Here is an 8,382-nt window from a genome sequence, read left to right on the forward strand (position 1 = left end):
ACACACACTTCTTCACTCTCATTCCTCTAGCTCTCTCTCTCTCTTACCCGCTTACTCTCTTGCTCTCCTGGGCCTGCTCAGAGCTGCGTCTGGCAGCTCTAAGCAGTGCCCCTGTACCCACGCCCTTTGCAATAAACCGCATGTTCCAAGATCTGACTATAGAGATCTCTCGTCTCCGTCCGTCCCGACCGTCCGAACCACCCAAAGCTCCTACACACAATGTTTCTAAAATTGGTGTGAGATGTGGCAAATAGGGTTTAAGAGCAACCTTCTCTCCTCTTTTGATGGATATTTGCAGAACTTTATTGTAGACACCTACTTGGATTGTTTAACTTGTATATTTATATGTGAAGTTCAACATGCCCTGGGGAACACTGTAAGCAAATTGTGTTTAACAGTTCATCTGGGCAGTGTCCTGTGCCCAAATTCCCCCCATAGCCGAAGTTCCTTTATTCTTTACGATCTATTTTCCAGGGAAATACCAATAGATCATGCAAAGCTTTTCTGCTAAAGCCTTTCATGTAGTAGCTCTCTAGCAGAAATACATTCAGAGGACTAAGGAATCATGAACTCATGACCTATTCTAGTTGCATACTTCGAAGCAGAGCCTGACAAGAGAGGGTTTAAAACTTGCTAATTAACAGTAATTGTAACAGCTGTCACATGCTGCTACTGTTTTAATTGGCATTAATCACAGCTGCATCTGTATTATGCTGCCATTGGGATTCTGGTGTATTTAATCTCAGAATGTGGCACCTTCTGAGAGATTATGAGATCATAAAAGCATGAGGGCAACATATTTGCCAGGGTTGAAGGTCACTAATCTGTGCTGAAAGCAGCCAAGAGGAGCAAGCCATGCAGAGGGACAAGTGGAACAAGCAGTGACACTTTGCAAAAGTGCAGAGCTTTACTGTTTGGATTCTCTCTCCCAAGAGTTTTTTCTGTGTTTCTGAATTTGAGCTCTGCTGTCAGGTGTTGGCATAAGGAAGGTCTTTTAGAAGTATTTGTTAGCTTGTAAGTTCTGCCGGGATAAGTTGTTAAAAAAACCCCTCTCAAAAACCCATAAACCAAACTCCATCAAATTTTATGAGATAAGGAGCAGAAGCTTGGTTCTTTTGGATCAACATCCATTTTAGCCTGTTACTAAGGGTAGGAGGAAGCATCTAAGTAGCCCAAATGACTGTGATGCATTCAGCAGAGTATTTAGCTTTTTGCTTGTGGCAGATTTGCAGCTGTAACTGCGTTGTCCTTGTAAACCACGGCAATGTCAGATAGCAGTGGTGATGCCTAGCTCTTGTGGTTAGGCAGATGTTTCTGTTAGGATGAGCAGAGACACATTGTAACTGGGGTTGGTTACAAGAACAACTGGGCTATAAATCTCCGGCTTCTTGCTTATATGTACATCATGTAGAGACAATTAACTGATACTTTTTCTTCTCCTTGCAAATATGTAGTTATGGCAGTGTTTGTTTTATTTTTGTAAAAATAAAATGGTTATATTGTGTGCTGGCCACAAGCTTGTATTGTTTCAGCATGCTGGCTTACATTGGGAAAACATCACTAGTACTGAAAGTAGAAGTATTTATTTGGTCTCCATGTTCAGAAAGATGCATTTATGATTATGCTTTAACAGAGCAGAAAACTTATGTCTTGTTACAAATTCAGAGAAAATAGCTCACAGGCAAAATAAGCATAGCAATAATTTACAGAACTGTGAACTTACCCATACAAAAATCTTCAGCAGTTAGCAAAAAATGTTCTTAAAACTTGGGGCTATAGTCTGGGATGAAAATGCAAACTGACACATTTTATTTATACCAGGCTTCTTTTAAAATCACTCAGTAGGAGCACTTTTGCCTTGTTTTTCATAAAATCCCCGCATGAATTGTGCATAGACGTCTCTCTCCGTCAGCAAGGAAAAGTGTGGGGGACTGCACCATGGTCTCTGAGCTCTCCACAGTTAGTAAGACTTGGAAGTGCAATGATGTATGTGATCTTCAAAGTTCATCTGAAGCTTAGGCTTAGGATGTCAGTTCAGCATAAGAGTGAAACATTGACTTTGAGCCAAGGATGGTTAGCATACTTAGATATGTGCAAGCTTCTTGCAGAATTGGTTCCTGACTCTTTGTGTCTCAGCATGAAGTTATATTTTCACTGCTTTTGTGAATGGGAAGTGAAAAGAATAGACAGTACTAATCAGCAAACTGAAATAGAGGAATGTAGAGGTGTGTAAATGAGGGAAGATGTGAAAGAATCCTGAGTATGATTAGTCATTTTTACTGGAAAAATATGATCAGTCCAAAACCAGTGTCAGAAATGTTAAAATTTGCAACAAAACCCCAGATTAAATTGTGTATCTTAGGATAGTAGAATGCTACAAGGCTTCATGGGTAACTGTTGGTAAACTTTCCTAGAAGGTTTCAAAGTGTCTGCTCTCTCAGGCCTATAAAAGTAAATACAAAATCAATATTGGGAACTGTGTCTGCTGTTCTTACTCCAGCAATACCTCATTGTGATAATTTCCTGAGTGACCAGTTGCTTCCAGAGTAAGTGTGGTGCTGCTGGATCAGGCATAGGTCCAGTTTGTGCAAAAGCTATTTCCCAGGAAAAATTATTATTGCCTTTAGTCAAATCAACTCCTTGCTTCCCATTCCTCTCTTTTTAGATCCTCTCCCAATATCATTTTTTCCACAAAATATCTCGCCTGTACTCTCTGAGAGTCTGCATCAGGCTTTTCAGAACTTATGGTTTGCTTGTGGGAATGGAAGTGAGAAATGGAAACAAAGACAAATCCTTTATTTTTGTAAGAAGAAATTCACTCTTGTGCAGGAATAAAGATTATATAATTATTAGGTCAGATCCCAAGGAATTAATTTTTCTGGAAATTGGTAAAAGGGTAATTTTCCCACAGCTTTCCTTAATTATGTTTCCCTTTGTATTTTTCTTCTGGGGCCTTTTGAAAGGAGCTGGGGAAAAACTGGCAGGTCTCCTCAGGGAGAACATGTGATATTATGGTGGGAGCTGTTAAAGGCTGTTTGTTCAGATCAATTATTTTTCTCTTGGCATTTTTAAAGCCAAACTTGAATTTTTAAAGTGGGGATGAACACTTACTTTGTTTGTTCAGGAAAAAAGCCCTGGAATCATCTTTTGCTATAGGAATGGGGGTCATGTGTCAGAACAGTACAACATACGAGGAAAATTTGGGGGAGATTTAATCAAGGTAGCTTTTGACATCAAGCCAGTTTATCCCAAAACATCAACAGAATCCTTAATTCAGAAACAATCCCAGGGTACCAAACCATCTGTTCCTGAAATGTAGGAGCCTTCTTTTTCTGACAACCCAGGACACAATTCTGGTCCCAGTCTCCGTCAAAATTTCAGTGATGTTTTGCTCCTTCAATGCTCCTTGACACTTGACTGTTTCAGGATGGCCACAGCAGCTCTCACTTTTCCATATGGCAACTTTCCCTGTTTCACTCTCTCCAGGTGCTGCAAGTAGCATCTCCCACCTGCTATTGGTGACCCTTCCCTCCACTACTTCTCACCTCTCACTTTATAGGTTCTCTTCTGTGCTCAAAACTCACTGTCCCCTCCTCTGCCATCCGGTCTTTAGTCTTCAGTGATGTTCTCATCAGAGACATCAAGGGCTTGTGTCTGGGTGCCAGCATGGGTGTTGCTGGGGTCACGTGCTCCTTGGATCATGGGAATGGAGGGTGCAGGCACCAGGCACTGGTCCTCTCTGCTTGCAATATAAGACAGAGCACTAATTTAAACAAAAACTCAACATCCCGCTCTGCCCCACCTTCAAATAAAAAGAAAAGCCAAACCCATGACATTGACACACTCCTCCAAAACAAAAAAGAAAGACAAAGAAGCCCCACACTCAAAAAGCTGTTTGGTACTGAATCTCCTGAACACATAATTTCATCCCTATCCCCTTTATGGAAATTCCAGTAGTCCTTAGCACATTCCCCACTTTGTACTGAGGTGACTGCAGATCTTAATGAATTTTCTCTGTGGTTTTTTTGTGAGGGAGAGAGGCACCAGAGGAATGGAATTAGGGTAAATACACAGAGACTCTTAACACTGATTCTCTTGAACCCTCTTGCTCCTTTGATGTTGCTTTATTTTGGGAAATTCCCAGTGCAAGATGTTAGGAGAGGTACTGTGAATTAGCTCCCCTCTGCCTAATTTTTGTCAGGCAGCTTAGGTGACCAAGTGAGAAACCAGTTTGCCAGATGCCTTTTCCGTATTTCCTGGAGAGTACAGCCTCTCCAGAGGGCAATCTGGCCTACCTAAGAGACGAGCAGCAGCTTTGTGTGTCATCACTGGTGTTAGAGGAAACCAGAGGTGCCCAGTCTCATAAAAGAGGCATCTCTGCTAAATAGGCTGGATGACAGCAGGTCTATAGGATGGGAGCAGGGTAGGGAGGACCTGTTTTCCAATGCATGGCTATACATTGGCAGGAGTTCTCAGAAGCTTGTTTTTCACACACAGCATTTGTTCTCTGTTCTGGGCTGGCTGCTATAAACACTTGCATCCCTATAGAAACACACACACTTGACTCTCAGTGCCCTGTGGTTCTGAAAGCCCTTCCCTCCCTCCCCAAAACTTCCACTGCTGGGAATGGCTTGCCCACCTAATTTCTGAGGTATTTCTGGCCTAAGTTTTCCCCTCTACTGAGCAGTGCCCTGGGATGAATGCTCCCCTTGTCCAGCCTTTGCTCTGTGCATATGCTGCACACACACATATGCAGCATATAGACAGATATTCCTTCCTCCATAATTCCCCAGAGCACAAAGGCCAGAGAGACTTAGTTGTGCTTCTTCTGGTCTTAGTTCTGCCAGGTTTTCTTGGCAGGAAATTTGCATGCAGCTTCTCACGGAAGAAGATATAGCCTAAAGAGAAACGCAGATTTTGGCTTGTTCCCTGGCTCCAGTGGAAAGGCAGCACAGGTGCATGAGAAAATGCAAGGGCAAAGGCACTGAAAGTATTTAAGCATCACCAAGTTTAATGAATTATTGTAAAGCTGATGACCCCTGAGAAGACAAATGCTAATAGTGGTGTTATGAGTGTGCAACCTCTCAGGTAAGGTTCCTTGGGATGTCATCACCTGTCTGATGGGCAAAGGGAAGAGAAATGCCTTCATCTTTCAACAGCTGCACTCCTGATAACTGGTTGTACAACCACCAATGCAGAAACAAACTACGCCTTCTTCTGTCTGTTCTCTGTGTTTCTATTGCAGATTGTGCTGACTAGGAAATGAGAAACACATGGGAGTAGTTCACCCCCTTGGCTTCACCACAGCTATATCTGTTTTCTTGTAAGATTTAAAGTTAACTTGCCACACACAATTTTAGCAGCCCTGCATCCAAGAGTTTTTGTGTGACTTGCAATCTGTGAAGAAGTAGACTGACTGCAAAGATAATGATCTGTTTGAAATGGCTGATTAATTTCTGGAAATTATCTGAAAATTTGGTTAATGTTTTGCAGTGCATGTGGCTAAAGCCACTCTGACCCCCGAAATTACAACTGAAACCAACATGTGGTGGTCAAGCACCAATGTCTAACAACACACTCCGTTGTTAAGGTGAGTACCCATCATCCCGGGGTTTGGTGATTTCTGTATTTCCAGATCACTGGTTAATGTTTTCCCCTCTCTATTTTATGTTTTCCCCTCTCTATTTTATGTATGAAGTTGTAAGTTTCATTTCCCTTAGTTAACTATGTATTAGTTCTAGAGAGGTCTGTACTCCTCGACAGCCCATTGGTTACTTCCCTTGTTCCCGCCTATGTGTTGCTCCCATTGGTTCTCTTGGCTTGGCATCACCCCCGCCTCCTTCCCTCTGTCCCATTGGCTGCAGCCAGACCTCTGGGCTTCTTCACTGTTTTCCTGGCTAGCGTGCCCTCATTAATAGGCAAGTTTTTACTGTCGCCTGTGGTTATTAATGCTAATATTAAACCCTACTGTAAAACACGGTAAGCAGCTGTATTCCTGGTATTTTACTTGGGAAGACACCTAATCCTGCACTTCTGCATAGAGAATAAGTCTGTAATTAAGCCCCTGAAATGTGGAAAATTGAAAAGTCTCTAATGACTCAATTTGGACTGACAGCACAAGGAGCCCGGGACAGTGTTCAGGGGAGCTGGCTCCTGTTTGCTGTGAGTTACATTTATTCTCTGTGGTCTAGGACTTCCTCTAGGTTGGGAATGTCGTCGTTTTGCTGCCCTGAATGTGGAAAATCTTGCAGCCCCTTGGCTGATGACCCTTGCTCACCTGAGCACCTTCATTCCTCTGATGGATTTCAGGTTCTCCTTTGGGGTCACTCTTAAAGTTGTTTGTGTGTCTTCTGGGCTTCTGCTTTTAGATCTGTTCATGCTTTTCCCTGGAAAATTTTGTGTTTTGAAGTGGTGTGAGATGTTATTCATAAACTGCTTCATTTTAGAATTCTTGCTCTTTCTCTATGCTGTATCAGGGACTAGATGATCTGGAAACTTACTCTTGACTACACTTCCAGCAGTTGTTTAGGAATTTGCACTCTTTTGCCCATCTCCTCTCTTACATGCTGTTTCTTAAGGATCTTTACCAGAGAAGCATAGATGCAGGAGGAAGAATGAATATTTGAGTAATTGTTTTTTCCTGGGATGAACTCCGACTTCAACTTTTTCAGGAATATCAGCACTGTGTTTCCTGGACCTGCAGCTCTTGCAGTTGAAATACTTGACTATGTATTTGTCTTTTCTGGGTATGTTGTAATAAATTGAGCTGGCTGCAGTGTTTTACTATAATAGTAATCTCTTTGTTTAGGTGTTTTTAAGTTCAGTATCTGATAATTTTTGCAAATTAAGTAAGCTTTGCATCTCCTAGCTATTGCATTAGGAGATTGAAGTAGTAGTTTTTGTACAAAAGTGTCATGATAAAGCATAAATATCAAAACAAGTAAAATAAACTTCAAAACAAAATTAAAGGGTTCTTACAGCTAATGACAAAAAGTATCGTTATACTTCTTAGTGGAGATATTCTATAGACTAACATGAGTTAACAGAAAGCTATTTTTGCCTGTGCACCTTTCCCTGACAACAGTTTGTTTATAGACACTTTAAACTGCAATGCCTCTCATGCTGGTTTACTGCATAGAAAAAAATTGCCATAATTTGTTTTGCACACGCTTCCAGAGCTCCACCAGCCACTACTGAATACTACACTACATCTTTGCTTACATTTGTTTTCAGTATTTCCTGTGAGGTAATTTGCTTTCCACAGACTCTATGAAGCCTTTCACGGTTTGAACCTGAGCTCTTTCTTTCTGTGCAATCTGGTTACACCTTTCATTCTCCAAAGGGCCAGCATATAGTAGCCTGCTTGTCTCACCCTTTCATAAATTTATGCAGACTGGGCAGCTGCTACTTCATCCCTGAAAGTCCCTGCCCAAAGATGCCAGAGATACTGCTGCCCTTTCACTGTAAATCAGAACTGAAAGCTTCTTTCCCACAGGACTCTCATCTGTCAGCTGGCTGCTGCATGCCGAGCTATTCTATTGTGGATCATTTGGAAAGCATCTCTTGGCCCTGATCCTCAGAGGGACTGAGAGCCCCCCCTTGTCCATGAACTCTGTTGGGGGGTGAAATGGCTTTGCAGAGTAGAGCCTGTGCATGTCACAGGCTGAGATGCTCTGTGCTGCAAGGGGTGGCAGGTTTCCCACTGACCTGAAGAGGAGCAAGACTAAATTGTTCCATTGTGTTTTGGTTAAAAAACAAAAGGTCATTTGTGATCAGGATGTTTTAAGAAAAGTATCTATTAAAGGAAAAATTGTTCCATTGCTGGGCACAGGTGATGAGATAATGCAGTCCAGGCGTTCGATTAAAATAGCTTTTCTATTTTTAAGGCAATTCCTTTAAAAGAATGTTTGGCTTTTGTGTAGGTGATAAAATCCTGAAAACCTCTCAGGACAGCACTGGGTTTTTGTTTTCCTTATGATAGGACAGTAACTATCATGCTTATAGCTTTCAAAACATCTCTGCTCTGAAATAAACCCACTGGACCAAATACATTCATTTGGATGAGACATCTTTTTGAGCACTTAAGTTTTACTCATTAAAAAGAAAACCTGATGCAAACTGACCTTTAACTCCCAATTGATTCCAAGCTGTAAGAAATTCAACGGTTACATTTGCAGTGACAATGTGAATTGCTGAATGTTCTGAACTTAAGTTCCAGAATAATGCATGCTCACACACGTGCCTCCCACCCCATAAATACACAGGAGTGCAGATAGGAGGCTGGAAATGCCATAGGAGTTGCAGGATGGATTTTGTTGAGAGGTGTAGTTCCCAATCCAGTGAGTTTGTTTATTCCTTCAGCAGCAATTCAAAGCAGAGTTG

Source organism: Corvus brachyrhynchos, unplaced genomic scaffold (genome assembly GCF_000691975.1).
Source record: "Corvus brachyrhynchos isolate BGI_N302 unplaced genomic scaffold, ASM69197v1 scaffold42, whole genome shotgun sequence".
In the NCBI taxonomy this organism is placed as follows: Eukaryota; Metazoa; Chordata; class Aves; order Passeriformes; family Corvidae; genus Corvus; species Corvus brachyrhynchos.